This window comes from Oryx dammah, unplaced genomic scaffold, assembly GCF_014754425.2.
Source record: "Oryx dammah isolate SB20612 unplaced genomic scaffold, SCBI_Odam_1.1 HiC_scaffold_2, whole genome shotgun sequence".
NCBI classification, from domain to species: Eukaryota; Metazoa; Chordata; class Mammalia; order Artiodactyla; family Bovidae; genus Oryx; species Oryx dammah.
The window spans coordinates 180138339-180164362 of record NW_024070186.1 but is presented as its reverse complement, the minus strand read 5'-3'; positions in this window follow the sequence as shown (position 1 = coordinate 180164362).

Genomic DNA, 26024 nt, shown 5'->3' with positions numbered 1-26024 from the left:
AAGCTGAACTGCTACACGGCAGCAGAACACAGAACTTGCTTTGGTTACTTTCAGAGTCTAAGCAGATAATGAAAACAAATAAATATAGAAAGACATAGGGCACTCTAAGGTGGTGGGAGCCTGGGTATCAGAGTATGTGCCTTGCCTTATAGAACCAGCCGCCTCTCAGCTGTTGCCATACAGAAATGCGGGGTCAGAATTGCCAGATCTTCCCAATCTTAACAAAATATTTATCTATTCATTCATTTATCTATTTTTGGTTGCTCTGGGTCTTGGTTATTGCATGGGAGCTTTCTCCAGTTGTGGTGAGGGGCGGCTACTCTCTATTTGTGGCGCATGGGCTTCTCATTGCAGTAGCTTCTCTTGCTGCCAAGCATGGGTTCTAGAGCATGCCAGCTTCAATGGCTCCTGCACGTGGGCTCAGCGGTTGTGGCTCATGGACTCCAGAGCACAGGCTCGATAGTTGTGGTGCATAGGCTTAGCTGCCCTGAGGCATGTGTGATACTCCAAGACCAGGGATCAAATTGATGTCCCCTGCACTGCAAGGCAGATTCTTAACCACTGGACCACCGGGGAAACCCAGGTCTTCCCATTGTTCAAGAGAAGTCTTGAAATCTGTCCTTGTGGGTAAATCCAATTTTTGGATTTTGATGATTAACTAAATGGGAATTAATGCTTGAAGCCCAAACAAGACATGTTTGTGGATAGATTTTAGTCTAGGCACTCGGTTTTCAGCTCTGGATCTTTCTTCATCTCTACAATGCTTCCCATAATATATCAGTTTCCTGTGCTTCTGGCTACTTTAAACTTTATGCTTTGTTCTTCCTTATTCTCTTGCCTTGAATTTTACTCCACTTGACAACCTTATTGATAACCTTATTCCAGACCACTTGCTTTATGATGTTGCTCTAGGAATTACCCCACACTCTGATCCTTAGTTGCCCTTTGACTTCATTCCAAGCCTGAGGGTGGTTGGCCAAGCCTTCCAGCCTCTGGCCTCTGCTTGAATGCTCTCCATGACAGGGAATTTACTACTGCCCATCAGCAGATTGCATCATATGAAGCCATATAATGTAATGGAAAGCCTGCAGATTTTGGAGTAAAATAAATACAAGTTCATCCCAGCTTGGTTACTTAGCCTGGGCAAGCCACTTTAATCTGTTAAACAAATACTCATTTGAGAAATTAAATGTGATGACATTGGGCAGCATGGTGTCCCTTTCACATAGGAAATGTGAGGATCATAGCAGTGGTTTCCAATCTATCATTTCCTGTCCATTGGTCTTGGGAATGCCCTTCTGAGTATATGTCAAATCTCACTGTCACATTGTGGTCTTTCAGAAGTAAGACCCATGTTCCTATCTCCCCGTGTGTTTTCTAGACTCGATGGAATTGATAACTTCAAGTGTAGAGAGATCCCATATGGACGTTAACCCCAGTCATACCTGGATTTCAGACAAGACGGGGAGATGTTTATGCAGTCATGATTATTTGGAGAGACAGCAATGAGCAGCCCTGATGAGAGCTCTTGGTTCCTTCCCCAGGAATTGAACCTGGGTTGCCGGGAGGAAAACCAGGAATCCTAGACCACCAGGGGCTAGAGGCTAGAAAATTTCCCGTGGCTGTCGCCCCCATTGAAAGCAAGAAGGTTTCAAAGAGGCAAAAACTGTAAAAACAGGCACAAAACTTCTTATTAAAGACAGCACGATGTGTGGGAGAGCACAGAGAGAAGCAGTGTATCTGTGTAAGTCAGAATCGAGGCAGAGAGACACACCCAGTGAGAAAGTGTACGGGCACCCTCTATACAGAGGAGGAGCGATTTAAATCACTACTATAGGACGTCCTTCCGGGTCTTTGTTTACCTTTGGCCAATTATCTTGTTTCTTTCTTCTCTCCTAACTGCTCCTAGGACCCTCCCCAAGATGCGAGCATGACTTCTAGATGAACCCCACCCAAGAGCCCTGTGGGTTCATATCCACACCTATTATGGGGTAGCACCCCCTCCATTTTTGACCCCCTAAAAGGCTTCCTGAGCATGTGCAGACAGGAAAGGTCTTCCTTGACCTTAGGAGTAGTCATCTGATCTCTTTACTTCAGCAGAGCTCAGGTTCTGCCATTAGCTTTGTCCTTGGAGTATCTGGGTGAGAACAAAGCTTGAATTTTACTCCAGTTGACAAACACCAGCTGTCCAGCCCAGGGGCCCATCTATCTCCTACCTCAGTGATAGACAGGGCCTTCTGGAAACCTGTGTGGGGGACGGAGGATCTACCAGGGGAAGGGGTCATCTCAGGAAGAGGTTCTCAGTGGAGGGGGTTTCATTCAGTTCCAATGCTCCAATTTGAAAGGCAGTAAAGGTCTTTCTCAGCACTGGGATTTGTGTCCACAGCACCTGTGGACACATGCCCAGCTGAAGGCTGTGCATCAGCAAATGAGCACAAGAAGAACAAAAGGAAAAAAGCTGCTCTGATTCTGTAAAACACAGGGACCCAGGGCAGGATGGTTTGGAAGCTCATGAGACTAACTGGACCGTGAGGGTGAGAGAGTCTTCTCATTGACACAACCTTTGCTTCTCACCACCGCCATCCCCAGTAGACAAATCCCTCTCAGGGTTAAAGGAATACTGGCTTATGCAGCGCTTTACACACGAGACTTGCAATAATTGCTATTATTCGGTGTGATGGCGTGTGGCTTATAACGTCTGTGACTTGACAATCAAGTAATGAGCTATTGATGAAGGAAATGAGCCTGATGACAGCTGGGGCTGGAGACCATTAATGTATGAACCTTTTCCTGCTGATATTATCACCTGGGACCCTTTGATAATAGCTAATAATTATAATCACATTTATTGAGACGTTACTCTGTTCAGAGAGTGCTTTATATGGGTTATCCCATGTAAGCCTCACAACAACTCTATGGGAAAATTGTTATTACTGTTCTTATTTACAGATCAGGAATCTGGGCAGATGAAAACAACACACTTCCACTCAGTGTTTGGAAATGCGGGCTTCCCAACGTCTAGAGAGTTTAAGAGACACAAGTAGAGAAGTAACAAGAGTGTAATAGGGAAGAAAAATCTAACACCACATTAGATCTTTTTCTTTTACTTTAATCTTCTTATTCTATTGCTTTTGCTTTGAGTTAAGAACGCTGCCTATAACTTGAGATATACAGGATAGTCCATTCTCAAGGCTCTGATCTTTAAGGGCATAACACTTCTCCATTCATAGAGAGATAAAAAGTTGTAGAACAGAACAACACTTGTCTTGCTGGAGGTTTACAGGAACATCATGAACTGACCTACCTGAACAGGTGCAGGAACAAAAGATTCCTGCCGCAAGAAGTTTGCAACAAACAACTACACCCCTCCCCATTTTAGTATAAAAGAAGCCTGAATTCTGACTGAGGTAAGACGGTTCTCTAGGACGTCCACCTGCCATCTTCTCAGTCTGCTGTCTCTTCAAATACAGTTGTTATTCCTTGCCCCAACAACTCATCCATCTCCCAACTTATTGGCCAGTCTTGTGTTGAGAAGAACAAGTTTGGACTCAGTAGCAAGAGTACACATGGTCCACCGAGCTCTGCTTGCCCTCAAGGAGGGCTGATGTTCAGACTGGGCAGAGATGGGCTGGAAGCATCCTAGGTGAGGATTCCATAGAGATGGAATCCTCTGCTTGACTCTGCTTTCCTATGATAATAGTGAAAGGGCAGTGTCCATGCCTTTCAGATATTAATGTGCTTGTGAATCAGATGGGGATCCTATTACAATGCAGACTCTGAGTCGGATCTGGGGTGAGGGCCAAGATTCTGCTAAGCTTAAAATCCCCTAGGGGATGCAAATTCTGCAGGTCCACAGATCACATCGTGGGTAGCAAGGATCTAGGCAACTCTGAAACAATGGAGCCTGTGGTTAAAGAACTGACCTTGTGGGGAAGGAGTAGCCTAGTTCTGGTCTCAACTTATTCTGCCACTGCGCTAATTCAAACCTGCCAAATCAACTCATTGCTATATTAAAAGAGGGGGCAGTCACAAGGAAATGAGGCCCCACAACCACTCACATGGATCTCTCCTTAGATCCCCAAATGAAGTTAAAATGCTTTGCCATTACACAACTTTAAAAAATTGCACATTCAATGTAGCAAAACCACAAAGTTAATAAAGCTAATTTTTTAACGTCAGTTTAATGTGATGGTAATATGTTTAATATTGTAGTAAATCAGCACCTATTAGTGAACAGGATATAAATTACTATAGACAAGTTTCTTTTGCTTTTAGCAGTGTCCCTCTGATTTTTAGTGTGAAATAACTGCAAAATTTATTTTTGTAAAGCTCATGATGATGCTATGTGACCTTCATTTGATTCAAAATTATATTTCACCTGTTATGCTTACCTCTCTCATTTTTGCATTAACCTGTGACAATGAAAGTCATATGTTATTGCCTTCATGATGACAAATCAAAATTTTCTTTTAATAACATTAGAAGCCAAAGTCTTCTCTCATCAAAATGTCTTTGGATTGCAAAAAGGAATCTTTGCTTTTATTCCTGACAAAACAGTTCTAAAGGAATTCAAAAACCAGAAGATGCAAAATGATGTCATCTTGTTTGTTTGTTAATTTTTAAGTTTTTTTTAAAAAACGTTTATTTTTTTATTTCATCAAAACAGTATATTTTTACTTCCTACTTCCTCATGTGAGAATATAGATAGAGTAACAGTTCTGTTTCCATCTCTATTTCCCCAACTTCTTCTGAATTGTTACTTTTATAATGTCATATTTACAGTGCTTACATGTAGTTCTACAATGGTGATTAGTCCTCTGAACTTTATCAGTAGATTGATTCTGAAAGTTAAAAATCAATAGTGATTTCATTATCATGACTGTTTAAACGTAGCTCACTACACAACATTTCTATGATTAAATCTTCTTTCTTGTATGACTTTTCATCTGGAGTTCAATTTTTTGGGAACTAATTACTTTCGGCATATTTTAAATTTTGTTCAGTCTCTTCCACAAATTTGGTATTCTATCAAGTCCTCCTGTTTCCCTGGAGAACACCCCCTGAGCCTCACGTGTCTGATAATGTCTTTATTTTACCATTTTATTTATTGACACTTTAGTTATGTACTGTATCCTAAACTGAAATGGTTTTCCCTCCAAAAGTCAAAAGTTCCTAATGTCTCGAGTTGTTGGTGAGTAGTATAAAGCTGCCTTTTTGGTTTTGTTTTGAATTTGCTCATTACTTCATTGCTACTCTTCCTTATCATTCATCTCTTGGTCAGATATTCAGGGCTCCTGCGCTGATCTGAGGAGTTTTGGTTGTTTTGGTTTTTTTTTTTAATTTTCCATCTCTGTGTTTTCCCATTCTACTTCTGAGATATTTCCCAGATCATTTTTCCAACTTTTCGATTGAATTATTTTCTACTCTGACCAATATATCTTTACTATCTGGGAGAAAATGTCTCAGTCTGTGTTTATTCCATTTTCTTGGTATGTGTTTATTCCACTTTCTTGGTATGGGTTTATCCCTAACCCTATGCCTCTTTTAGTATTTTCTTAAATCTCTCTGAGGATGTACCTAGAGTCTGGGTATGCTCCCTCCTGTTCTTTGCAAGATTCCTCTTCCCTCCAGAATCATGTTGTGTATCTGCCCATTTTAATGTGGGAAGGTCTCTCATTTGAAGACTTTGAGCTCTGTAAGCTCAAGAACAAGTCAGTTAAACTCAATGAGGGCCCTGTGGCATGAATGGACCTTGCTCATTTCGCCAGTTTGCTCTAAGTGAGATCAGGAGGCAAGTAAATCCTAACCTGGTGAGTCACTAAATGATCAAATGTAAAGGCCATTTCTCTGGAGCTTTCCAGTTTCTCCAGATGAGAATACTCCTTTTTAGATGGGGAACACATGTGTACCTGTGGCAGATTCAGGTTGATGTGTGGCAAAACCAATACAATATTGTAAAGTAATTAACCTCCAATTAAAATAAATAAATTTATATTTTAAAAAATAATTTTAAAAGTATTGGAATAGAAGCCAAGTTTCCAAGAATTGTGTCTTCCAGAGTGAAGTGGATTTCACTGTTTCATATATAGACTTTTTTTAATGAACTTTTACATTTTATATTGGGGCATAGTCGATTGGGCAGTTTCCTAGGTGGCTCAGTAGTAAAGAACCCGTCTGCAATGCAGGAGATGCAGGAGGCGAGGGTTCAGTCCCCAGGTTGGGAAGATCCCTTGGAAAACGAAAAGGCAATCCACTCCAGTATTCTTGCCTGGAGAATCCCACGGACAGAGGAGCCTGGCAGAGTACAGTCCATAGGGTCACAAAGAGTTGGACACGACTGAAGTGACTGGTCACGCATGCATAGTCGATTAACAATGTTGGGATGGTTTCAGGTGAACAACCAAGGGACTCAGCCATGCACATACAAGTATCCATTCTCCCCCAAATGCCCCTCTCATCCAGGCTGCCACGTAACATTGAACAGAGTTCCATGTGCTGTACAGTAGGTCCTTGATGGTTACCCATTTCAGGAGTCACCTTGTTTACTACTCTACGATGGTAATCTTTCAGTTCAGTTCAGTCACTCAGTCGTGTCCAACTCTCTGCAACCCCATGAATCACAGCATGCCAGGTCTCCCTGTCCATCACCAACTCCTGGAGTTCACTCAGACCCACGTACATTGAGTCAGTGATGCCATCCAGCCATCTCATCCACTGTCGTCCCCTTCTCCTCCTGCCCCAAATCCCTTCCAGCATCAAAGTCTTTTCCAATGAGTCAACTCTTCGCATGAGGTGGCCAAAGTACTGGAGTTTCAGCTTCAGCATCATTCCTTCCAAAGAAATCCCAGGGCTGATCTCCTTCAGAATGGACTGGTTAGATCTCCTTGCAGTCCAAGGAACCCTCAAGAGTCTTCTCCAACACCACAGTTCAAAAGCATCAATTCTTCGGCGCTCAGCCTTCTTCACAGTCCAACTCTCACATCCATACATGACCACAGGAAAAACCATAGCCTTGACTAGACGGACCTTAGTCGGCAAAGTAACGTCTCTGTTTTTGAATATGCTATTTAGGTTGGTCATAATTTTTCTTCCAAGGAGTAAGCGTCTTTTAATTTCATGGCTGCAATCACCATCTGCAGAGATTTTGGAGCCCAGAAAAATAAAGTCTGACACTGTTTCCACTGTTTCCCCATCTATTTCTCAGGAAGTGATGGGACCAGATGCCATAATCTTAGTTTTCTGAATGTTGAGGTTTAAGCCAACTTTTTCACTCTCCTCTTTGACTTTCATCAAAAGGCTTTTGAGTTCCTCTTCACTTTCTGCCATAAGGGTGGTGTTATCTGCATATCTGAGGTTATTGATATTTCTCCCAGCAATCTTGATTCCAGCTTGTGTTTCTTCCAGTCCAGCGTTTCTCATGATGTACTCTGCATGTAAGTTAAATAAGCAGGGTGACAATATACAGCCTTGATGTACTCCTTTTCCTATTTGGAACCAGTCTGTTGTTTCATGGCCAGTTCTAACTGTTGCTTCCTGACCTGCATAAAGGTTTCTCAAGAGGCAGGTCAGGTGGTCTGGTATTCCCATTTCTCTCAGAATTTTCCACAGTTTATTGTGATCCACACAGTCAAAGGCTTTGGCATAGTCAATAAAGCAGAAATAGATGCTTTTCTGGAACTCTCTTGCTTTTTCCATGATCCAGCAGATGTTGGCAATTGGATCTCTGGTTCTTCTGCCTTTTCTAAAACCAGCTTGAACATCAAGGAGTTCACGGTTCACGTATTGCTGAAGCCTGGCTTGGAGAATTTTGAGCATTATTTTACTAGCGTGTGAGTTGAGTGCAATTGTGCGGTAGTTTGAGCATTCTTTGGCATTGCCTTTCTTTGGGATTGGAATGAAAACTGACCTTTTCCAGTCCTGTGGCCACTGCTGAGTTTTCCAAATTTGCTGGCATATTGAGTGCAGCACTTTCACAGCATCATCTTTCAGGGTTTGAAATAGCTCTACTGGAATTCCATCACCTCCACTAGCTTTGTTCATAGTGATGCTTTCTAAGGCCTACTTGACTTCCCATTCCAGAATGTCTGGCTCTAGGTGAGTGATCACACCATTGTGATTATCTGGGTCATGAAGATCTTTTTTGTATAGTTCTTCTGTGTATTCTTGCCACCTCTTCTTAATATCTTCTGCTTCTGTTAGGTCCATACCATTTCTGTCCTTTACTGAGCCCATCTTTGCATGAAATGTTCCCTTGGTATCTCTAATTTTCTTGACGAGATCTCTAGTCTTTCCCATTCTGTTGTTTTCCTCTATTTCTTTGCATTGATCGCTGAGGAAGGCTTTCTTATCTCTCCTTGCTATTCTTTGGAACTCTGCATTCAGAGGCTTATATCTTTCCTTTTTTCCTTTGCTTTTCGCCTCTATTCTTTTCACAGTTACCCTCTTTTATACCTGATATTTCATAGTTCAGAGACCCTTAAATATGTGGAAGGACATACTGGCTCCCTCCTCATTTAAATCTCCTTCCTCTGCTTATGCTGGGCTGTGGCTTTCTGGATTCTCCTTCACCGGTTTTCAATTCTTCATATCTTATCCATCTTCCAGAAATTATATGAAATCATTCTTCTGATGATTCTCTTTTATATTCTCTTATCATTGAATATTGAGCTGTTATTTTCATTCCTATAGTAACATTTTATGGAGGTATTTGGGAGAGGGAATTTTGTCAAACAGTCAACTTCAACCAGAAGTCATTATTCTTCCGTTGACATCAGAAATGCCAGTCTACTAGCAGCCTGATCTGCTTCCCTAGATCGTTAAAGGTAGGTGCTTCCTTTAACTGGCACCAGTGATTACTTGGTGTCAATGAAATTATAAACCACATGCAAAGACAGTACTTGATCATAAGAGTATGTGTCAGTTAAGATGGTATTTCCCTAAGTAGTAACTGGCCTCAGCTCAATGTGTTTAAACAATAAGAAAATGTATTATCTCATATATCATTAAGTCAGGGGGAGGCAAGACCCATAGTAAGTAAAATCAGGACTCTGTTTCCTTTTGATATTTTGTTGGCTGCTTTTCTCTGTATGTGGACTCACATTAGCTTCCACATGGTGACAAAATGGCTTCCTGCACATACACAAGGTGATTTCAGGCATGAACACAAGATGACTTCCTATATGTGCAGAAGGTGGCTTCCTTCATGGACACTACAGGCAACGAGGGAGATTGCTTTCCCTCTTTTGAATCCAGTGAATGAGAGAGGAGAGAAAAAAAACCTACCCCAACCACAAAAGAGAAAAGTCATCCTGGCAATCTTAAGCCTACCCTACACTGTGAAGTCACCAGGAATGCTAGTTTACTTAAATCTGTGTTTCTGAAACAAATAATTGCAAGAGAAATAGAATTGCCATGATTTGCAAAAAGAAACCAGAATCCGCTTTGAGAACGTGGGCTGAGGGAGACATGGGCAGACCTGAAGGGAAGATGGGGCTTTGAAAAAGATGGCTGGGAAATAGGACACATGATGGTTCCATAACAGGGCCCACCATTGGTGGAGAACCGAGGACGTGCTTACACTTTAAATTATTAGTGACAGATGACAATGTACCATTTAAGTATCCTCAGAGAGAACCCTCAGGCACCCGGCAACACATTTATGAAATGCCTTATAACCCTCATCACACCACACTTTCTCCAAGGAGCAGGTCTTTCCATCAGTCACTGCCTCCATGCTCCCTACAGCAAGTAGACTCAATGTGCCCTCTGAAATGAAAGTTGCCTGGGGGGTCTTTTTTTAAAAGTATTGACTGATTTATTTATTTTGGCTCTGCTGGATTCTCACTGTTATGTCTGCTCTCTGTAGTCATGGAGAGCAGGGCTACTCTCTAGTTGTGCTATGTGGGTTTCTCATTGCGGTGTCTTCTCTTGTTACTTAGCATGGGCTGTAGAGCATACGGCCTTCAGTAGTCGCTGCACTTGGACTCAGTGTTGCAGCTCACGGACTCCAGGGTGCAGGCTCAGTAGTTGGGGCTCGTGGGCTTAGGTGCCACACAGCATGTGGGATCTTCCCGGACCAAGGATTGAACTAGTGTCCTTTGCACTGGCAGGCTGATTCTTAACCACTGGAACACCATAGAAGCCCTGTCTGGAGGATCTTGATTGCTGATACTGAGAGGAGAATCCCCATCAGAGTTTTGAGTCAGCTTTCTGGGAGGTAAAGCCATGATGCTGTCCCAATCCTAGAGACATTTAAAAAAGAGTGACCATTATTACTATTCTCCAACACTACCATTCCTTTCTACTGCCTGACTTCAATTTATAGCTCATGCTCAGTTCTTGATCACGCTGCTCTCTGCCTCCACCTCCTATATTAATACTGTGTGTGGGAGTGATTCATCGTCCAATGTATTACAAAAGTATCAACCGCGCTAGGTTCATCCAGGCAACATTAAAGTTCAATTAAAACAGAAAGTTGCAGAGTAAGTGAATGTTATCTTACCTAGGCCCAAGAATAATTTCTCAGACTTTGAAAGCCCAAGTTCTGTTAGTAAAATCAGAAAAAAAATTATGTAACTTGGGAAAGCTGAGCAGGTCAAATTTGAGTGACTTTGCTTTTACTCATGGATTTACTCCACACGTGTTCCTACATGTCTCCTATGAGAAAGCAGCTGGATGAGACCCTTAGGGAGACCCAGATGCTCTCCACCCATACAGTAGTGTCTTAAATTGTTGTTGTTTAGTCACTAAGTCATGTCCAACTCTCTTGCAACACCAGGGACTGTAGCCTGCCAGGCTTCTGTGTCCATGGAATTTCCCAGTCAAGGATACTGGAGTGGGTTGCCATTTCCTTCTCCAGGGGATCTTCCCGACCTAGGGATCGAACCCACATCTCCTGCATTGTAGGTGGATTCTTTACCCACTGGGCCACCAGGGAAACCTCAGTGTCTTAAATAAAGTTCCTCAAAGACACAGACTACTGAGATGGAGGTCTATTAGAGGTGCTCTTGGAATTAGCACCTGTGAAACAGTGAGTGAAGCAAAATTGACAAAAAGAAGAAATTGAACAACAATGCAATTGCAGCAAAGGACTGAGCTCATTCCCACAGGGAGCTCTGGATGCTTTTTATCATTATCCTGAATTGAAGCAAGGAAGCCAGCCAGTGCGCTTCATCCACTTGACCAGTCACTGGAATTTCACAGCTCCTGAGGAAAGGCCATAACTTCTGGCAGGGCAGCTCCCTTCAACAGAAAACAATTCTGGCAGAGTGACTCAGCTGTGAGCCATCCCCAGCCAACATTCCCAGAAGCTGAGGAATGAATCCTTTGGTTATGAGGGGAATCTGGGCAGTTGTACCCCAGAGAGTGGAGTTAAAAATATATAGCTTGCCTTCTGGTCAAGGGAGAATTATAAGTTATGTGTCTTAAAGATTTACTGCTATTCCAAACACATGGCAACAAACGACAAAATGTAGAAAGTAATTAGTGAACTTCCTTGATGGTACAGTGGACAGGAGTCCCCCTGCCAATGCAGGGGGTGTGGGTTCAATCTCTGGTCAGGGAAGATTCCACGTGCCATGGAGCAAATTAGCCCATGTGCCACAGCTACTGAGCCCAAGCTCTAGACTCCACGAGCTGCAACTACCGAGCCGGCGTAGCCCAGAGCCTGTGCTCCACAACAAGAGAAGCCACTGCAATGAGAAGCCCGTGCACCAGAACTAGAGAGTTGCCCCTGCTCACTGCAGCCAGAGAAAGACTGCACACAGCAATGAAGACCGGACACAATCAAAGATAAACAAAAAGAATCTTAGGTTTTATAAAAAGTAATTAGTAGAGATGTGCTTTCATATAAGATATAAAAACAAAAATTTTAAGGATGTATTCATATATTTAAAAGTGAAAATGTTAGTCACTCTTTGTGACCCCATGGACTGTAGTCTGCCAGGCTCCTCTGTCCATGGAATTCTCTAGCAAGAATACTGGAGTGGGTAGACATTCCCTTCTCCAGGGGATCTTCCCGACCCAAGGTCTCCTCCATTGCAGCTGGATTGTTTACTGTCTGAGCCACCAGGGAAGCCGACATATATTTGACCAGTTGCCCTAATATGAATGCTCTTCCTGGGCCCAAGATGAGTCTTCATCGCAATGAGATGACTTTCTACAGTAATTAGAGCAAAGTTTCCTTACTTGTATCCTATGAGAGTGAGAGCAAAAAATCAACCTCTCCTATGACCACAAAATTAAAGTCTTAACCTCCAGTCTGTGTCACCCCAATCCAAAACCAGTCAAGAATCATTATCTGTAGAGCAGAAATGGAAGGTACTAAAGGGGATCCTGGAGCAGTCAAAAGGCAGGTGGGGGTTTGGCTCCTGTGAGAAGATGGAGACTAAACATTCCCCACAACAGGAAGGGGACAAGAGCCAAGATTACTGTTTCAGTGCAGGAGATAGATTCTCTTTTCCCACCTCTGAAAGAAAGCTGGGAAAGCTGAGACTTACTACAATGAGAGAGTGAGGCAGTCAGGAGGGAGTAAACACAGCCTCTCTCCAAATTTTAGATAAGCAGCCCAGTGGCTCAGTAGAGGCATCTCTGTTAGTCCAGTATGATCAATATGTACCTTAATTCAACAACAGAAAATCCAGTTCTGGACCAGGGGTTGTGGAGAGCCAGCTGCAAACCTGGAAGCAGAGAGGAGTGAACACAGAGAAAAAGAGAAGGGGAAAAAGCTTTTCACTGCAGATGAGACAATAATACAGAATAGTGAAGTATTTAGTGAGATCGAATATTAAGAAAGAGATCCTATAGAGTCCACAATGAACAATCAACAGAGTGGTGATTAATAAAAATAACAATAAGCAAATAATAGAATAAGCTGAAGTTAATGTTAAAATAATGTTCCAGAGGGTGCTATCAGCATCATGGGGGCATAGGAAGCCCCTCAGTTTTGCCCCGCTCTCTCCCAGACAACAACAAAGATGCAGTGGCCATCCATGGCTGCAAGTATCTTCATGGAGCTGCGAGATTCAGCATCATATAGGACCTGAGAGGAGCCGTACCCACGTGCGTGGGATAACGTGCGGGTAGACCGTGGTCCTGGCTATGGACCTGCTGTGGGCCATGAATTGGCTCCAGCCCCTCTCCGTTGCAGCCCGTGAGCCCCCAGTAAACACCATCTTAGATAATCACCCACAGATGAGAGAGCCTTTGCAAAAGTCTAGGTTTCAAGAGGAGAGGTTCCAGTACTCTGTTGGGGGAAAACAGATGAGATGCGATGCACCATAGTGCATAAGATGAACAGTTTTATTGGTGTACACATACAGACACACATGGACACACACACACACACACATCTGAAACTGCAAGAAAATAAATTTAATTTAGCTTTTCACCATATATACAAAATTAGAAAAAGTCTAAAAATATAAAAGGCAAAGCTATTCAATCTTTTAGGATCAGTATAGAAGAAAGTCTCTCTAGGTAGTGAGGCATTTCTTAACCAATATAGAGAAATTACTAAATATAAAGGAAACTATGAATAAACACAAGTACATTAAAATAAAGTATTTTGTTTACCACATTTCACTAGAGAAATTGGAAAGGTAGGTCGTAACTTGACATTTGTATAAATCTGGATTTTATAGTCACTTGGAAATGGCAATTCTGAGTTTCCAAGGATTATTTTAAAACACTATATGCTCTTAAGCAAGTTCAAGTCTTTTCCTCAAACTGGATTTATACTCTTACTTTTTTCATAATAAGGCTTTGTATTTGTCACCATTAAAAGTCTGAATTTTAAACAGAAAAAAGAATATGTGGGATATATGTGTGTGTGTGTGTGTGAAAGTGAAAGTGTTAATCGCTCAGTCATATCTGACTCTTTGCTATCCCATGAACTGCAGCCAGGCTCCTCTGTCCATGGAATTCTCCAGGCAAGATTACCAGAGTGGTTTGCCATGCTGTTCTCCAGGTGATCTTTCTGGCTCAGGGATTGAACCCAAGTCTCCCGTGCTGCAGGCAGATTCTTTATCCCTGAGCCACCAGGGAAGCCCCGATATAAACTCTGCTGCTGCTGCTAAATCGCTTCAGTCGTGTCCAACTCTGTGCTACCCCATAGACGGCAGCCCACCAGGCTCCCTCATCCCTGGGATTCTCCAGGCAAGAACACTGGAGTGGGTTGCCGTTTCCTTCTCCAATGCATGAAAGTGAAAAGTGAAAGTGAAGTCGCTCAGTCGTGTCCGACTCTAGCGACCCCATGGACTGCAGCCTACCAGGCTCCTCTGTCCATGGGATTTTCCAGGCAAGAGTACTGGAGTGGGGTGCCATTACCTTCTCTGATATAAACTCTAGACTGATATAATTAGCAAGAATTGGTGAATTGAAAGTACTACTAGAGTATTGTAAGATGCAGACAGACAAAAATATTTTTTCATTGAACAATAATTAAGAAACAGAGAATAAATTGATAGTCTCTAAAATACATCTAACAGAAAAATTTTAAGTATAGAATAAAGTGAATAGCAGTTGGACACGACACAGAGTCGGACACGACTGAAGCAACTTAGCAGTAGCAGCAGCAGAAGCGACTTAGCAGCAGCAGCAACAGTGTATGTAAGTCAGGAATATTTAAAAAGACGATGGCTGAGAATTTTCTGGATTTGCTGAAAAATGCACCAAATCCAAGTAAACTATGTGAAAATGAATGTTCATCCAGACACATCGCAGGGAAATTTAAGGACATCAAGAAATATTGGCCTTTAAGTTACCAGAGGAAATAGATTACCCACAAGGGATTGGCAATTACATTGTCAGCAGACTTCTCATCCACAACCCTTAGTGCCAGAAAACAATGAAGTAAGGTATCTTCAGTGCTGACGGGAAAATAACCAAAACCTATAATTTCATATGTGGCTAAATGTAAAGGAAAAATAAAGGTATTTTCAAATATCAATGACTAAATTACGTACTGCCTATGGGTCCTTCCTTTGTAACTCATTCAGTAAAGAATCCGCCTGCAAAGCAGGAGACTTCAGTTCGATCTGTGAGTGGGAAGGATCACCTGGAGGACAGCAATGAACCCTGGTTCAATTCCTGGGTCAGGAAGATCCGCTGGAGAAGGGATAGTCTACCCACTCCAGTATTCTTGGGCTTCCCTGATGGCTCATATGGTAAAGAATCTGCCTGCAGTGTGGGAGACTTGGGTTCGATCCTTGGCTTGGGAAGATCCCCTGAAGAAAGGAACGGCTACCCACTCCAGTATTCTGGCCTGGAGAATTCCATGGACAGAGAAGAGCCTGGCAGGCTACAGACCATGGGGTCACAAAGAGTCAGACACAAATGAGAGATTTTCACTTTCACTTTTTCATAGGCCCTTCTGGGCACTCACAGAAAGATTGTCAAAAGACATAATTCAGGAAGAAAGAGATAATTTTTAAAATTGTTGTTGGAATATAGTTGCTTTACGATGTTGTGTTAGTTTCTGCTGTACAGCGAAGTGAATCAGTTATACACATACATATATCCACTCTTTTGTTTAGATTTCCTCCCCATTTAGGTCACCACAGATCATCGAAGTAGGTTTTCACTAGTCATTTACATAGTAATGTATGTAACGGAGAAGGCAATGGCACCCCACTCCAGTACTCTTGCCTGGAAAATCCCATGGGCGGAGGAGCCTGGTGGGCTGCAGTCCGTGGGGTCGGGAAGAGTCGGGCACGACTGAGGGACTTCACTTTCACTTTTCACTTTCATGCACTGGAGAAGGAAATGGCAACCCACTCCCGTGTTCTTCCCTGGAGAATCCCAGGGATGGGGGAGCCTGGTTGGCTGCTGTCTGTGGGGTCGCACAGAGTTGGACGCAACACAGAGTCGGACACGACTGAAGCAACTAAGCAGTAGCAGCAGCAGAAGTGACTTAGCAGCAGCAGCAACAGTGTATATAAGTCAGTCCCAATTTCCCAATTCGCCCCATTTCTCCCATTCCCCACTTGGTAACCATAAGTTTGTTCTCTACATCTGTGACTCTATTTCTGCTTTGCTAATAAGTTCATCTGTACTGGTTTTCTCAATTCCACATATAAGTGATATTAAATGATATTTGTCTTTCTCTTTCTGACTTCCTTCAGTCTGTATAACAGTCTCTAGGTCCATCCATGTCTCTGCTAATGGCACTATTTTGTTCTTTTTCACATAATATTGCATATTATCACATTATCATATCTTCTTTATCCATTCCTTTGTTGATGGACATTTAGACTGCTTCCATGTCCTAGCTATTGCAATAGTGCTGCAATGAACATCAGGGTGCATGCATCCCTTTGAATTATGATTTTCTTCAGCTATATGCCCAGGAGTTGGACTGCTGGGTTATATTTTTAGTTTTTTAAGGAACCTCCATACTGTTCTCCATAGTGGCTGTATCAATTTACATTCACACCAGCAGTGTAGAATTTACAATCCCACCTTTTCTGCATTTATTATTTGTAGACTTTTTGATGATGGCCACTCTGATTGGTATGAGGCGATATCTCATTGTAGTTTTGATTTGCATTTCTCTAATTAGTGATGCTGAGCATCTTTTCATGCATTTGTTGACCACCTGTATGTTTTTAGAGAGATGTCTATGTAGGTCATTCAACCATTTTTTGATTAGGTCATTGTTTTTCTTGATAAACTACATGAGCTGTTTGTATATTTTGGAGGTTATTCCCTTGTCATTACCTTCGTTTGCAAATATTTTCTCCCATTCTGAGGATTGTCTTTTCATTTACTTTTTGGTTTATTTTGCTAGGGCAAAAACTTTTAAGTTTAATAAAGTTCTATTTGTTTATTTTTGTTTTTATTTTTATTATTCCAGGTTGTGGGTCAAAAAAGGCCTTGCTCTGATTTATGTCAAAGAGTGTTCAGCCTACGTTTCCCTGGAAGAGTTTTGTAGTGTCTGGCCTTACATTTAGGTCTTTAATCCATTTTGAGTTTATTTTTGTGTATGGTGTTAGGGAGTATTCTAGTTTCATTCTTTTACAAGTGGCTATACAGTTTTCCCAGCACCATTTATTGAAAAGGTTGTCTTTTCTCCATTGTACATTTTTGCCTCCTTTGTCATAGATTAGGCTACCATGGATGCGTGGGTTTATCTCTGGAGAAAGAATTTTTGACCTCAATCAGGCAGTCAGTAAATAAACATTTATTGAGCATCTATTATACATCAAACACTGGGCTTGACACTGTAGGTAAATAACTCCTGCCCTACAGAGTTTATTCATTGTTGTTCAGTCACTAAGTCGTGTCCAACTCTTCGTGACCCTATGGACTGCAGCACCCCAGACTTCCCTGTCCTTCACTGTCTCCTGGAGTTTGTTCAAACTCATGTCCATTGAGTCGGTGATACCATCCAACCATCTTAACCTCTGTCATACCCTTCTCCTATCGCCAATCTTTCTCAGCATCAAGGTCTTTTTCACTAGTTGGCTCTTCCTATCAGACAGCCAAAGTATTGGAGCTTCAGCTTCATCATCAGTCCTGCCAATGAATATTCAGCGTGGGTTTCCTTTAGGATTGACTGGTTTGATCTCCTTGCAGTCCAGGGGACTCTCAAGAATCTTTTCCAGCACCTCAGTTCAAAAGTATCAGTTCTTCAGTGCTCAGTCTTCTTCATGGTTCAACTCTCACATCTGTACGTGACAACTGGAAAAACCATAGCTTTGATTATATGAACTTTTATCAGCAAAGTAATGTTTCGGCTTTTGGTCTACCTTTAAAGGACTAAGTTGAAGAACATCTCAAGCAGAAGGAATGGATGGTAGAAAGGTCTATGAGCATGAAATCACATGGGTGTTGTAAGGGTAAGTAATCAAGAGTTGAGGTCAAATGGCTCATTGTTGAAAGAGCTGACACTGAAAAGACTGACTGAGTCCAGAATACTCTTAAAGGCAATGGGGATCCATTAAGAGCTTTTAAGAGTGATTAAGTCCTGGTAATTTCAATTTGGTATCAACATGGGTTGTTAAAAATGGGAATATAGAATGTGTGAACCCCCAAACCCTCCTTCCAGGGAGATTAAAGATGTCAGCCCTTTTCTGCATATCATCTGATACATCTGAATTTTTCCAGTTCTAGTTATTGACCATCTTTACATTTTGATGCTGTGGGTCAGAAATGGAGAGAGTGAAAACAGGGTAAATCCCAAATGAAACAGTGACAAACTAAAACAAAAGGGTAACTTCTGACCTTTAGTCCATTTTGTTTTCTGAAGCGAGATGTGCACATGAATTTGTTTCCCTAGCTACCACGCAGAAAAATAGAAGATGCTGTATTTGGTAATTTTATGGCTATTAGGATAATAAAGTGTCACAGAAAGTTATTGCATTTTAAGACAGTATTCTCTTTCATGCACAGACTCTGGGGAGCAGGAAAAGATGAGGAAGACATTATATGCAGAAATAGTTTGTGTGTTTATGGGTCATTTTAGAAAAGTTCTGTATTACTAGGCAAAATGCTAGTCAGCAGTGGCTGTATTATTAATATATGCTGTGCTCTCAGGAATTAGCCCACGACATAGCTCCTCTGAAGGTAGATACTATGTGATGAGTCTGATACTGGAAGTTCTTCATCAAAAGCATATAAAACTGTCTGGCCAATTTGATTTTGTGTTGGAGCAAAAAACAGACAATGTAGCAAACACAGGAGCTTTCAAAAGAGGTTATGAAGGACTAAAGAGTATTTGTTACTGTAAATAGTCAGGGAATGGGAATGCTTCACTTTTGTCTAGGGAACCTAACGGGTTTTACATTCCAAAAATTGCAAATTCAGTCATGGTAGTTGAATGAGAAGAAATTTAAGGGAAGTAGTTTTTATGAAGCTAAAAGTTGTCTTTACAGGTAATCCAATCTGATCCTTGGAATCCAAGTACTTCCTAATTACAATCACAAAAAGGGGAATGGATATGCCAACCACTGTGACAGCCTTCTCCAGGACTTTATTTGAGAATAGAAAGTCTTTCCTTGCATTCTAAGGGGACTTGAGTAGATTACTCAACCCTCAATTTATCTTAGGCAATACTATAGAGAAACCTTATCAGATGAAAACCTGTCATTCAAAGAAAATGTCAACCATGCCTACTCTTTTTGTAATCGATCTCACCACCATTGGGTAAATCTTTCTAACATTTCAACATGTTGACATTGCTAATATTCTCTACCATCCACTGGTTTACATCCTTAGAATATAACCCTTAGAATAACAAAACCCCTTAGAATAATAAATATGCCTCCTCCGATCTTTCCCCTACATTCACTTTTCCCCAGATTACTCTCTGAGCTCATTTTACTGTACAATGTGTTTGTGGTTTCTGAGTTTAAGCGAAAGTTGCTTCAATTGTGTCCAACTCTTTGCAACCCCGTGGACTGTAGCCCGCCAGGATCCTCCGTTCATGGAATTCTCCAAAGCAAGAATACTGGAGTGGGTTGCCATTCCCTCCTCCAGGGGATCTTCCCTACCCAGGGATCAAACCTGGGTCTCCTGGATTGCAGGCAGATTTTTTACCATCTGAGCTACCAGGGAAGCCCCATGTGGGAGCATCTGTGTTTGAGTCATACCAAACCATTCATGCTGTTCAGGACATGCCAGTCTTCTTAGTCACCTGTTTCAGATGATCCCTGAGCTAGCTTGAGGAATAAAAGAGTATGACCTGGGCTACTCAGTCCCTTCCTAACCCAGTCACACAAGCAGATACATGCACGTCAATGTTCACAGTAGCATTATTTACAATAGCCAAGACATGAAAGAAAACAAGTGTTCATCAACAGATGAATACATTTAAAAAGATGTCGTGTGTGTGTGTGTGTATATATATATATACATATTTATGTGTATAAACATACACACATTTGCATGTGTATATATAGAAACACAAGCTGGAATCAAGATAGCTGGGAGAAATATCAATCACTTCAGATATGCAGATGACACCATCCTTATGGTAGAAAGCAAAGTAGAACTAAAGAGCCTCTTGATGAAAGTGAAAGAGGAGAGTGAAAAAGTTGGCTTAAAACACAACATTCAGAAAACTAACATCATGGCATCTGCTCCCATCCCTTCATAGCAAATAGATGGGGAAACAATGGAAACTGTGACAGACTATTTTCTTGGGCTCCAAAATCATTGCAGATGGTGACTGCAGCCATGAAATTAAAAGACACTCGCTCCTTGGAAGAAAAACTACGACCAATCTAGACAGCATATTAAAAAGCAGAAACATTACGTTGCCAACAAAGGTCTGAATAGTCAAAGCTATGGTTTTTCCAGTAGTCATGTGTGGATGTGAGAGTTGGACTATAAAATAAAAGCTGAGCACCAAAGAATTGATGCTTTTGAACTGTGGTGTTGGAGAAGACTCTTGAGAGTCCCTTGGACTGCAAGGAGATCCAACCAGTCAATCCTAAAGGAAATCAGTCCTGAAGATTCATTAGAAGGACTGAAGCTCTATGTTCGATGCAGGATACAGGATGCTTGGGGCTGGTGCATGGGGATGATCCAGAGAGATGATATGGGGTGGGAGGTGGGAGGGGGGTTCATGTTTGGGAACTCATGTACACTCGTGGTGGATTCATGTCAATGTATGGCAAAACCAATACACTATTGTAAAGTAAAATAAAGTAAAATTAAAAATTTAAAAAAAAAAAGAAGGACTTATGCTAAAGCTGAAACTCCAATACTTTGGCCACCTGATGCAAAGATTCATTGGAAAAGACTCTGATGCTGGGAAAGATTGAAGGCGGGAGAGAAGGGGACGATAGAGGATGAGATGGTTGGATGGCATCACCAACTTGATGGACATGAGTTTGAGTAATCTCCAGGAGTTGGTGATAGACAGGGAGGCCTGGCATGCTGCAGTCCATGGGGTTGCTAAGAGTCAGACACGACTGAGCGACTGAACTGATACACACACACACACACACACACGCATGTGCATGCTAAGTCACTTTAGTCGTGTCCAACTCTTTGCGACCCTATGGACTATAGCCCACCAAGCTCTGCTGTTCATGGAATTCTCCAGGCAAGAATACTGGAGGGGGTTGCCGTGCCCTCCTCTGGGGGATCCTCCCAACCCAGGGATTGAACCCATGTCTCTTATGGCTCATGCAGTGACAAGTGGGTTTTTTACCAATACTGCACCCAGTAAGTCCATACATACATATATGCATTTATATATATGTGTGTGTGTGTGTGTATTTATATATATTTGTAGCAACATGGACAGACTTAGAGATTATCATACTAAGTGAAGTAAGTCACACTGCAAAAGACAAATGTATGTTATCACTTACATGTGGAATCTAAAAAAGATAAAAATGAACTTATTTATAAAACAGAAACAGACTCAGACATGAAAAATAAACTTATGGTTACCAAAGGGAAAGAGTGGAGAGGGATAAATTAGGAGTATGGGATTAACAAATGCATATTATTATATATAAAAAAAGCAACAAGGATATATCATATAGCACAGGAATCTATATTCAATATCGTATAATAACCTATAATGGAAAAGAATCTGAAAAAATATATATATTATGTTTTATATACATAATAATCAATATATGTCATTTATATGTATATGTACATATATATAACTGAATCACTTTGCTGTATGCAGGAAGCTAACACAATATTATAAATCAACTGTAGTTCAATATTTTTTAAAGTCATGAGTGAATATAGGTAAGAAAGCTGAGTCTCAGAGAGGTTAAATAACTTACCCAAAGTAACAGAGAGTTATCAATGGAACTGACTGGAATCCATGACTATCTGATTTAAGTAAAGCCATCAATCATGCAGAAAGTGCCCATTCATACTAAACTAAACTTACAGAAAGCTGACCATGTATTTCACTTCAGCAATGACAGGTCGTGTAAAAGTACTTGAGGTCAAGTAGATACTTCTCTCTAAAGAAATGTGAACTATCCAGAGGCTAAAAAAGTTTCCTGGTTTTGATTATTTTTTGAGTGTGCTAGGCCTTTTTATCTTTGAAGAAGAATATAAGGATGAAAAAGCATTCACAGGTTTTTTTCAGCCTAATTGAAATATTCTCTACATCAAATATGCTCAATGTAGTAGAAACTACAGATGTTATTGCTTTAATTTTATAACCCAATTATTCTTTTATTTCTAGTTGTCTTCAGGATAAATTAACTCTTATCAGCTATTCAAATAGGTAATTATCATAAAGCTAAATACCATACAACCTCATAATCCATGTCAATTTATAGACTAAACTGAAGTAAAATCACACTCTGGAGTTACAGGAAAGGAACTCCAGATTTTTATTATTTCTCAACATTTTATCCCAGAACACCCAAATGAAATTTAACAAGGAGATGATTTCTTTTTGTGAATAAAAGGATCTAGAATCAGTTAGCTTTATTTACTGTAGCAAAATGAATGCTAAACTTGAGGCAAAAGATAATAAGTTTGGATACAAGATCTACAATTTATCAGCTATATGTCTTTGGTCAAATTATTTTATCCCTTTGAGTTTCAGTTTCCTTTTCTCCAACAGAAAGATTAGGATATTTTATCCCGAAGATGATCTCTGTCTATAAAATCTCATGCCCTATGTTTCTAATAATGCTGTAACACTCTGGCCAGAATGTCTCAAGACTTAAAGCTTTGTGGTAATAATAGATGATAAGGTCAAGTCACATAATCTTCAAGAATAAAATTGTATTCATCTGCATCACCTCAGGGCAGAGCCATGATTAAGGAGAAGAAAGTGAGACACTCACATCAGAGCAAAATTTAAGGGTGCTCCCCAAAACTCAGTAATCAAGATGAACATTATTTTAATGCAATATTTTTAATCAAAATTAGTGCAAAAGTCCACAATGAACAAATATCAAATATTTCAAAATAGGATCAATACTCAGAAAAAATTTGTATTAGTCAGAATAGGCTTGTTTATATTTCAGTTTTTTAAAAGCGTAATTTTCATATCTCTGGTGGTGTGCTGGCAGTAAAGAATCTGCCAGCAATGCGGAAGACCTAGGGTTCAATCCCTGGGTCAGGAAGATCACCTGGAGAAGAGAATGGCAACTCACTCCAGTATTCTTGCCTGGAGAATTCCGTGGAGAGAGGAGCCTAATGGGCTATAGTCCATGTGGTCCCAGAGAGTCGGACACAACTGAATGACTAACACCTTTACCTTCACCTTCTGATATCTCAGAGGTAGGAAGCAACAGTTACAACTGGACATGGAACAACAGACTGGTTCCAAATAGGAAAAAGAGTATATCAAGGCTGTATATTGTCACCCTGCTTATTTAACTTATATGCAGAGTACATCATGAGAAATGCTGGGCTGGAAGAAGCACAAGCTGGAATCAAGATTGCCAGGAGAAATATCAATAAGCTCAGACATGCAGATGACACCACCCTTATGGCAAAAAGTGAAGAGGAGCTAAAAAGCCTCTTGATGAAAGTGGAAGAGGAGAGTGCAAAAGTTGGCTTAAAGCTCAACATTCAGAAAATGAAGATCATGGCATCTGGTCCATTCTGAAGGAGATCAGCCCTGGGATTTCTTTGGAGGGAATTATGCTGAAGCTGAAACTCCAGTACTTTGGCCACCTCATGCGAAGAGCTGACTCATTGGAAAAGACTCTGATGCTGAGAGGGATTGGGGGGAGGAGGAGAAGGGGACGACAGAGGATGAGATGGCTGGATGGCATCACGGACTCGATGGACGTGAGTCTGAGTGAACTCTGGGAGTTGGTGATGGACAGGGAGGCCTAGCGTGCTGCAATTCATGGTGTCACAAAGAGCTGGACACGACTGTGATTGAACTGAACTGAACTGAAGAGTATAAGATGTGTAGGAGAAAGTGGTGATGATGTTTGTAAAGCAGTTTAAATTAATGGTGATGAACAGACATTAATGGATTTTAAGTAATCTTAAGTTTTTATAAGAAATACTCTATACATATGTACGGAGAATGAAATGAAAATGTTGACACTGCAAACAGACCAATTGTAAAACAGAGTCCCATAGGAAAAGATGAGACCAAGAACTGATATCCAGAGATGGCAGGGAGCAAGACGTAAGAGAAAATGTGATAGCAGTTTAGGAGTTGAAATCGAAAACATTTGGTGACCATCTAGACGTGGAAGAAATCAAAGCTTACCACGACATTTATAACTGTAGAACTTAAGTGGATGGTGATGTTATTAGTTCAAGTTCAGAACGTAAGAAGGTGAGTACTTTATTAAGACAATGAGTTCATTTTGTTACATTAGTGGTAAAATACCTGTAGACATCCGCATGGACTTGTCCTGTGTGAGTCTGGAACTCAGTGGAGTGGGGCAGGCATTGGCTTCCTTGGGACTCAGACTTTTTCTAAGTACGTTGCTCCATGAAGGAGAAAATTACTCCTGGACTCTGTTCAGCTGCCCCTAAATTGACATTTACTCTCCTCATGAATATCCTCCAATTTTCCCTCAGTTAATTCCCCCAATTTTTGCTTTTTCTATAAATTGAAGTTTGAATTATAGACTCAAACTCCAAGTGCTCATTCTATTTGTCAAGGGCCATCTTAGGCTTACCATCTTTTTCATACCCTTCACCCAGAGGCAGTTCCTGACTCTATACTGCTCAACAGTTATCCACTGCTCAAATTTGTTCTCTCTCCTTTCTTTCTTCTCAATAACTCCTCAGCTGCCATATTTTGACCACTTCTCCAGTCACTGAACTAAGACTTTCCAAGGTCACCAAAGAACTCCTAGTTGCTAAATGTAATGTTGTTGTTGTTGTTGTTGCCAAATCACTCAGTCATGTCTGACTCTTTGCAACTTCCTGGGCTGCAGCACACCAGGCTTCCCGGTCCATCACCATCTCCTGGAGCTTGCTCAAACTCATGTCCATTGAGTCAGTCAGCCATTTCATCTTCTGATGTCCCCTTCTCCTCCTGTCTTCAATCTTCCCCAGCATCAGTGTCTTTTGCAATGAGTCAGTTCTTCGCATCAGATGACCAAAGTATTTGAGCCTCAGCTTCAGCATCAGTCCTTCCTATGAATATTCAGGATTGATTTCCTTTAGGATTGACTGGTTTGATCTCCTTGCAGTCCAAGGGACTCTCAAGAGTCTTCTTCAACAGTCCAAAAGCATCAATTCTTCACGCTCAGCCTTCTTTATCATCCAATGCTCACATCCACACATGACTACTGGAAAAACCATAGCTTTGACTATAGGGACTTTTATCATCAAAGTGATATCTCTGGTTTTTAATACACTTTTTAGGTTTGTCATAGCTATTCCTTCTAGGAGCAAACATCTTTTAATTTCATGGCTGCAGTCACCATCTGCAGTGATTTTGGAGCCCAAGAAAATGAAATCTGACACTGTTTCCACATTTTCCCCATAAATTTGCCATGAAGTGATAGGACTAGATGCCATGATGTTTGTTTTTTGAATGTTGAGTTTTAAGCCAGCTTTTTCACTCTCCTCTTTTACCTTCATCAAGAGGCTTTTTAGTTCCCCTTCACTTTCTGGCTTTAAAGTGGTATCACTTGCATATCTGAGGCTACTGACATTTCTCCTGGCAATCTTGATTCCAGCTTGTGATTCATCCAGCTCAGCATTTCACATGATGTACCCTGCATATAAGTTAAATAAGCAAGGTGATAATGTACAGCCTTGTTGTACTCTTTTCCCAATTTTGAACCATCTGTTGTTCCATATCCAGTTCTAACTGTTGCCCTTGCATATGTTTCTCAGGAAGCAGGTAAGGTGGTATGGTATTTCCATCTCATTAAGAATATTATACAGGTTTTTGTGATCCACACATTCTTTTCTATATTATAAATATATTGCAAGCATTAGAAAAGTAATAGTAGAGCTGATTTTTCTAGATTGGGGGATATTAGGGAAAGGCCAAGAAAAGATGGATGGTTTTTATTTTATCCCTCAAACCTAATTATTAGGATACAAGCCAGGTTGTGTGAAGGAGGCAGTACCACCTCAGTCTCACTCTTGGTTACCAC